At 39.7% G+C, this 6,629-nt stretch overlaps 1 long non-coding RNA gene across 1 annotated transcript; it reads right to left on the reverse strand.

Annotated features, from left to right (window-relative positions):
- Window positions 1–3,451: 3,451 nt before the first annotated feature.
- Window positions 3,452–4,982, reverse strand: LOC106817983. The gene is made up of 3 exons (XR_001395135.1): window positions 4,923–4,982; window positions 4,198–4,395; window positions 3,452–4,004 (listed from the first exon to the last, which is right to left on the reverse strand). It is a non-coding gene; the product is annotated as an uncharacterized LOC106817983 (long non-coding RNA).
- Between the last annotated feature and the right edge of the window lie 1,647 nt (window positions 4,983–6,629).

The raw sequence follows: 6,629 nt of genomic DNA on the forward strand, positions 1-6,629 counted from the left end.
GCGTGAGTGGTAATGGGACTCTTCTACCGTGATACTGGTTGGTGTGTGTGTGACCACTAGTGCATGCTCGGTGCACGTTCTAGCAGTACAGTAGTTAGTTAGGTCGCTCCAATGCACAGGCCTCCCCGCTCATAGTTATAAGGGGCGTTTTAGGTTGCTGCCTGGCTGAATAACCCTGTTCTCCATTATCACGCTCAGTAAAAGAATTTCGTGGTGGCGGATAAAGGAGATGGGTACGACAGAGTAAGACTTCCCCACGTTTTTTCTGTCATGAACACACATCTGGCGAGCCCAAATCGTACGCGAGAAAAATGGGGGGATGTATATGATGTAGTAAATTGGATATCCATACCGAAACCAAGGGGTGATAATAAGCAGTACTCTAACACTTCCTTATTGTTTCATTCCTGGTCAGTTTTATTCTAGTGCTTCCAGGAATCTGCACCTGAAACAATTCATTTCAAATGAAACATCCTGAATATACAGTAGTTATAAGACAATTTGTGCTTTATTAACTGATGTAATATGTATGAAGGACAAACACTTTTGATGAGAATTCTACTGTTCAGACATCAACTACTGCCATGTACTAATATCGGGATGCACAATCACAGTAATAAGCATCCTTTTTGTAGCTCGCTTTGACGATGTCAAGATGAGCTATTGCCATGGGGTGTCGTCCGATCAGTTGGCGTCAATGCATTTGGCTACCGGTCAACGTAATCAAGTCGTTTCGCACCCACATGGTTCAAGAAATTGAAGATATAGTGTTAGCTCCCTATTGCGCGGGGTTGACCGTCCTTATGCTTTGGTAGCAACGAGTGCGACCGCATACTTTTCGAGCACGTCCCTTTTTGGAACAAAAATGGAAGTGGCAATAAGTCAGTTTCAGGCTTCAAGGATTTGCTATTCTGGTTAATTATTTTTTTTTCTTTATTTATGCATGAATGAGGACTGGCCCCAAAAATATTCACACAGTTTTGATAATATTTTGTATTATTGCAAGATTAGGGTAGATTTTGCAATTTTAACATGGCATTCGTGGCTGGCCTACGGTCAATGAACAAGAACCCTTGGACCGCATGTTTCAAAATTGAAGTCAGTTTACTCTATGGGAGAGAGTTAGAAGTCTATTTGGGAGCACGCAGTCAACCTACTTCTCGAAGGACGCTCTAGATAATTCGATTTGTGTTAAATTTACTTACCTAATCATTACCTCGTGTATTACTGTGTTTTAGATTTTCGTACAGTATTTGACTGGATTTTTAATTACTTTATTTGCGCGATAATCGAAAACCAAAATGCGATCATTAGGCTCGTGGTCATCTCTCACCAGATTTCAGACTTTGCATGAACAGTAAAACTAATGTAACTAACCCTGAAACAAAACGGTAAAATTTCTATTAGTATAAAACAAGGACCTTTGATCACATTTCGGTTCGTCATAAATGAAACATTACAATTTTAAATATCATTGCTTTCTATCACCCAAGGTGAGCTATAGTGGTCATTGACACTTTCAGTAACCAAGAGACAAATGAGAACTCTATGCCTGCAGTACATGTCTGATGGCAGTAATTGGTGTCTGTCAGTATAACACTGTGTAATAATTAATAAAAGCAAATGTTAATGACAATAAATTTCTAGCTTGAGATGTGCAGTACAAAAAAAAGAAGACTAAACTGTCAGAATAGTGAATTTTCGCCAATGATTGGTAGATATGACTCCATGCTGAAACATATTAACAGTAGAACTATGCCAAAACTTTTCTGCAAAGAAATCCTAAAGAATAAAGCTGCCAAGTGACTTATGAAGTCGAAATGTAAATTGTCAGAATTGGATTTCGGTGGAACATTAATGATGAAATTGCTGCAAGTGTATGGATTAAAAGACTTTAAAAAGGGTCCACTAGGATCAATGCAAAAATGTATGAATGAAATATTCAGTACTCGGACTGTATGAGTATTATGTTATGAGTGATTAGGATTATCACGGTTCTCGATGTTTTACTGCAGAGCCATGTGTAATTTTCCCATCATGGTGCAATCAACTCGTAACTGGAAACATTCAGTCATCAAGGCAAATATAAGACGAATGTAAGGACATAAGTAAGAAACACATGGCACTATTCTAGTGCATATATACTACATAGATTTGAAAATAAAGGCTAATATAGTAATATCTAATTACAATAAACCTTCTACATGGAGGCTCTAGTGCCAAATTAAATGTCGACAGTTATCTGGACAGAAATAGTGAATGTTCGTGCTAAGATGTTTGGTACATCTGACTGCATGCTAAAACATACATCCCGCTAAGCAGATATGCTATGAATAAGGGCTAGACACATGATAGCGCTGAGAGTAGAAGTATTGGAACAGTCTCGTGTTTATCTATACATACTAGCCATAGTTACTTATGATGGTGAGTTGATTTTTGATGCTCACTGAGTGTGGGTAAGATTTCAATATTGAGGATTTTTTTAGATTATTACTGTGTGTATTAACGTAAATCGATTTGTTTATATTTTTGAGTGTGCTGGTGGATACTATTCGTTCGAGGCATAACATTTATTGCCCTCCGAGTTCATTCGACATGCTTTAGAATTGTTCTGTGACTATTTGATGTGATATCTGTATTTTTTGTCAGTAATAGACTTATGTATTGTTCCGTATAATTGTTTGATATACTGTTTTTATGTTGTTGACATACAGTCCTCTCAAGTAGTCATACGTTATGGATCAACTCCGTTACCGAACGATAAATAATAATTCGATCTATATAGACTGGGCAACGCAACTACGATAACGGAGCGCGTTGCAGTTGCTAGAAATTATTTGCCGCGATCCTGTTATAGTAGGCAATGCGCCAAATGAAGTTCAAGAAACTTAGACAACGCTGATAAGCAGTAATCTCGTCATCTGGCACAAAACTACGAACGCCTCAGCGTAGAGGCTCGCATCAGCTAAGGAAAAATGTAGCTGCTGGACACTATATCAGTAACATCAGTAGGAAGTGTCAGATATATGTCAATAAGCAGTCGTTGTATCAGCTATATCAGTAACATCAGTAGGAAGTGTCAGATATATATCAATAAGCAGTCGTTGTATCAGCTATATCAGTAACACCAGTAAGTGTCAGATATATATCAATAAGCAGTCGTTGTATCAGCTATATCAGGAACACCAGTAAGTGTCAGATATATATCAATAAGCAGTCGTTGTATCCGCTATATCAGGAACACCAGTAAGTGTCAGATATATATCAATAAGCAGTCGTTGTCAGGGATTTCTCGACGATCTCCATTAACACGGAAAATACTCGATCTTATACACTTTTTTTGCCTGTTTTTGGAAAACTTAAAGGGAAAATTTTTTAAGATGGTTAAATTCTAAAACTCGGTCCGTTCAGCTTACTGCACCAGAACACAACATCGACGTTAAAGCAATGGTAGAGAAAACAGCTGCTGTTTTATATTGTACTGCATACAAATGTACAAAATTCACCACATACAAACATACAAGCTAGGTTACTTCGCCACATAAAATTACACAATGTACGCTGCGTAGAAATATACAATGTACTACTACGTGACATAAAATTATACAATGTACACCACATACAAATATACAGAGTTACTTTGCCACATAAAATTGTACAATGTACGTCACGTACAAATATACATGGTTCGTCACATACATATACACCAGAATTAAACAAAGGGTTTCATGGCATATTGGCAGTTACACCAAACTGATCATGAAAAACGAATGCTGACGATTACGTACGCTGCTTAATTAGCATGATTAACTAACACATCTGACAGTTCCTCAGATCTCGGTGATGTATTGAGGGACGTTGTACCGGTGGACTCATATCACGACCTTTCTTCTGGTGATCACTCGCCCAATATCAACGGTGCACTCCTGAGTATTTCACGCTCTTCCTTTCTTCCGCTCTTCCTTTCATCAAAACTATGGCTACAACTCATTCTTGTTTGGTGTCTAGACAAAATTAAAAGAGCAGTAATTAAGTAAGCTCACGTGCGTGCGTGCGTGCGTGCGTGCGGGCATGCATGCGTGGTTGCGTGCATATCATGTTAATCTCTTTTCTATCCATTTACAATACAATGCGATAAATTTTTCGATTAGTCATTTTTTTCTCAATATTTTAATTAAGCACTCTCCTCCAACTGACCTTTTTGTACTTGAGCTTCTCCTTCCTCTTGCATCCCTCCTTCTCGTCAACGCCATTGAGACAGTCCTTGCTGCCATCGCAGAGTTTCTTAAGAGGCAGCAGCGAGTAACCAGCGTCACTCTGCTTCACCTTACAGGCAAACGTTCCTTTAGCCTCGTCGACGAGTATGTAGGAGTCATCGTCACAGCTGACCACGCACTGGTGAACAGGGATAGAATACGTCACTCGCGAGTGAAGCGCACGTTATTTCGCTTCTCGATATTCGCTTTGCGTTAATTGCGAAATCGGTGCATGTCGCTTGATTTATGCTATTTGTTGTCACAAATTTGTTGTCATGATGTTCCTGTATTGTTTTGAGGTCATATAGTTTTTATTATTACTCCTACTGCTGCTGCTGCTACGACTGCTGCTGCTGCTACGACTGCTGCTGCTGCTACTACTGCTGCTGCTGCTGTTGCTGTTGCTGCTCCTGATGCTGCTGTCCCTCCTCCTACTCCTCTACCTCCACTCCCCATACTCCTCCAACATCTACCTCCCACAACCCCCCTTCTCCTCCTATCCTCCTCATTTTCCTCCCCCTACCCTTCCTCTTCCCACTACTACTACTACTACTACTACTGCTACTCCTACCGCCACTTCTATAAAGGAAGGGACGACGCATATTTTACTGTTAATTCGGTGCTTGGCCTCATCTAGACGATACACGATAGATGCTTTTTACTTACAGCTAATGCAAGGAGCGTCACAATCAATATCGCAGCAACTGCAGAAACTCTATTCACAGCTGAAATTAGAGTGCATTTTGGTTAATTTCTTAATTCTGAGCAATACAGAAGATAATTAAATCTGCATCATCTAGAACTGTATGAATAGTGCATCATCTAGAATTATAGAACTCATAGTTGACAGCATGTACGCCACTTCAAACAGAGTGATTATAAATATTACATGGTTGTTTTGATTATACGATACCTGTTCCATGTATACCTCAGTATTTATCATTTCTGCGATTGCAACTCTACAAACCACATGGCAAAACCACCTTTATAGAACGGGCAATTGTATATAAAGGACAAAGACATTAGTTTAGGTGGTTATCTTGTGACACTCTGACACACATATGGGTTTGACTATAGTTTCACTTTGAACCCAGAGTAGCAGTTGTATGCTTATACTACTACCCGTGGCTCTGTATTACCATAGCTCTAGAACTATAGCCTTTCGCTCCGCCGCAGGCCTGCCAGGGGGGTTCGGGGGCATGCCCCCTAGAGAATTTTAAAAAAAAGGTGCAATTTGGTGCATACTAAGCTATTCTGAACACATTGTATGAGATTTTCGTCAGCAATGTGGTGTTTTGGACAAATTTCTGTGCGGCAGCTGAGAATTTGAGCCTCGCTCGTGTCAATGCAGGGGAAACACTGCATAAACAATTGGAAAAATATTTATCATGTTTTGTAAGAGTTAGAACTTGAAGGATACCTACAGTTTGCAAATAGAACCCTAGGGGTGGCCACACTGGACTTTCACACGTGCTGTGGTTAGCACGTGTAATTTATTTGTGTCGGGATCATATTTCCCGCTCCTACCGCGAAGGTAGGACGGTGATGCAGTAGCAAGAAAAACCCCAGAATGAAATGAACGCAAGTCCTTAGATAGTCTTTATACAACTGATGGTTTTATTCATCATATACGAATAACATTAATAACGCAGATGGGGTAGTTGTCGTATCAGTTACTACAGATATGTACCCGAGGTAGTTTTATGTTGTTTAGTATTATGTTTATATTTTTATATGAGGTATGTTTAGGGTTAGGGTTAGGATTAGGGCTAGGGTTAGGGTTAGGGTTAGGGTACATGCACTTCTGTAGTACAAGTCTGGTAGACTTTGTGTATACATATATGGCTCAGAGTAGCGTTTACACCCCCATGTCGTGAGTTTGGTTAATGTGGGAGTACAGTCTTAAAAATTTACAGATACCTTACAATTAACAGATTAATTAATTATTTACAGATTGCCTTCATCTATCTGTATAATTATATACAGTGCGTGCGGTGCGCGGTGCTGCAGCATTTCTAGCACGGCTTGTCGGCAATTATAGCTAGGTATATACATCCCTATCTCGCTCTACAGCAAGTCTCCAGCAGTGTGTGGTCGCGAAGGGATTTATATTCATCATGTCTTAACATACGTGGTCGCACCAGTCGTAGCCCGACCAGGCTGTGCGACGGATTGTCTATACAATCCGTATAGGGTATCCTAACCCTATACGGGTATCCTAACCCTATAAGGGTATCCTAACCCTAGCGATACCGTTTCTCGGAGCTACACCAGTCGCAGAGTCGCAAGCCTTCTGCTATATAAGCATATATGTCCATTGTGTACTTGCCTATATATATATATATATATATATATATTCTATTATATCTCTCT

This window comes from Priapulus caudatus, unplaced genomic scaffold (genome assembly GCF_000485595.1).
Source record: "Priapulus caudatus unplaced genomic scaffold, Priapulus_caudatus-5.0.1 Scaffold1961, whole genome shotgun sequence".
NCBI classification, from domain to species: Eukaryota; Metazoa; Priapulida; class Priapulimorpha; order Priapulimorphida; family Priapulidae; genus Priapulus; species Priapulus caudatus.